This window comes from Elephantulus edwardii, unplaced genomic scaffold, assembly GCF_000299155.1.
Source record: "Elephantulus edwardii isolate Elephantulus edwardi_28Jun2011 unplaced genomic scaffold, EleEdw1.0 scaffold00063, whole genome shotgun sequence".
In the NCBI taxonomy this organism is placed as follows: Eukaryota; Metazoa; Chordata; class Mammalia; order Macroscelidea; family Macroscelididae; genus Elephantulus; species Elephantulus edwardii.
Window position 1 is genome coordinate 6,378,342 of NW_006399813.1, and position 2,013 is coordinate 6,380,354.

Here is a 2,013-nt window from a genome sequence, read left to right on the forward strand (position 1 = left end):
TGCATCTACACAACGTAAAAATGGACTTTGGCAGATTGCCAGGCACTGTCAACACGCACGGCTGGCCTTGTTCTCCCAGAGTTGCCTGCTCATCTTCCAACCTTCAAATTTAAAAAATATTTTAGATGGTTTATTCTATTGACCTTTTTTCATTCCACATCATCTTCAGCCAAGCTCTGAGCACTTACAATTCTCTGACTAATTGTGGGGAGCTTGGTCAGAAGCATCTGAAACACCGGCGGGGGAAGGGTCTGCTGTAACACCTGCAGCAGCTGCTGGGGCTGCCCGCACACAGCAATAGCGTTTGTCAAATGGTCCACACCCTTCTCATATTCACCTTGGGCTAGCAACTCCTCACCAAGCTGTATTTCTTCAAGGAAGAACTTCTGAACAGCTTCAGCATCTTTTAGGTCTGGTAACTTGGAAAGGCCCGCTCTCTCCTTGGCAAGCTTCTGCTTCTTTCTTCGCTCTCGAAGCCTGTTCTTGAAGTTGGGGTCACTCCGCCTCTTGCGGTCAAAGTAAATGCAGTAGCCAATGAAGAGTGCCCCGCACACCCCGGCGGCGATGGCGCTGTTCCGGCCCACCATCTTCTCTCAACCGCAATGGGGGGAAGAGTCGACCTCGAGCGAGTCGTTGACCCGCCAACCTTTGTTCAATTTTTTAAAAATAAATTTTGTAGAATTCCAAAAATTGAGTCTAGGATTTTGAAGCTCTATCTCACATACTTTGGGCACATGGCCAGGAGGGAGCAGTCTTTGGAAAGGGACATCATGCTTGGAATAGTGGAAAGACAGTGCGGGAGAGGAAGGCCCCAGATGAGATGGATTGAGAGAGTAACTGGGGTAATGGGACTATGTGTATCAGAATCAGTAAGACTGGTCCAGGACAGGATAGACTTCAGAGCTATTGTACATTGGTTTGCTTGGGTCACAGGCAACTCGACGGCACCCTTCCAAGCATGATGCCCTTTTCCAAGGACTAGTACTTCCTGGCCACATCCCCATAGTATGTAAGAAAGAGCTTCAAAATCCTTGCTTCCAGGGAGCAGTCTGGTTTCACCCTCTCTAGGACTAACCTGTTGGTTCTCCTGGCAGTCTATGGTATGCTCAACACTCTCTTCCAGCACCACAGCTCAAAGTCATCAACTCTCCTTCTATCATCCCTAGGCATTGTCCAGCTCTCTGATGCATAGCAAGTAATTGCAAAGACCATGGCCTGTATCAGGCACGCCTTAGTCTCCAGATTGACATCGTTGCTCTTCAGTACTTTGGAGAGGTCTCTGACAGCAGACTTTCCCAACATAATTCATCTTTTAATTTCCTGGCTGTTGGTACCAAGAGTGTTGATTGTAGAACCAAGTAAACTGAAGCTGTCAACAATCTCAATCTCTTTATTATCTATCATGCTGCTGCCACTCTGCCCAGTGGTGAGAATCTTTGTTTTCTTGATGATGAGCTTCAATCCATATTGAAGACTGTGTAGTCCTTGACCTTCTGCAGCAAGCTCTTCAGGTCCTCCTCAGTTTCAGCAAGCAGGGTTGTGTCATCTGCTTAACACAGATTGTTGATGAGTTTACCTCCAAACCTGATGCCACACTTCTCATAATAGAACATGGCCTTTCTGATAATCTGTTCCACATATTGATTGAAAAGATATAGAGATAGGACACATCCAAGATGTACACCCTTCCCCGTTTTGAACTATGCAGTGTTTCCCTGCTTGTCCCTCCTGGTCCAAGTGTAGGTTTCACATAAGCACAAGTAAGTGTTCTGGCATCTTCATCCTTTACAGAGTCAGCCACAGTTTGTTGTGACTCACATAATCAAATAACTTTGCATAGTCAATGAAACACAGATAGACATTCCTCTGGTACTCTCTCCTTTCAGCCAAGATCCATCTGACATTGGCTATAATATCCCTAGTACCACAACATCTTCTAAATCTAGCCTGTGCTTCTGGCAGTTCTCTGCTGATGTGCTGTTCCAGTCACTTTGGGATACTCTTCAGCAGAAT

General features: G+C 46.1%; 1 pseudogene; it reads right to left on the bottom strand.

The window, feature by feature from the left end:
• Window positions 1-149: 149 nt before the first annotated feature.
• On the bottom strand, window positions 150-587 carry LOC102876992 (annotated as a pseudogene).
• Between the last annotated feature and the right edge of the window lie 1,426 nt (window positions 588-2,013).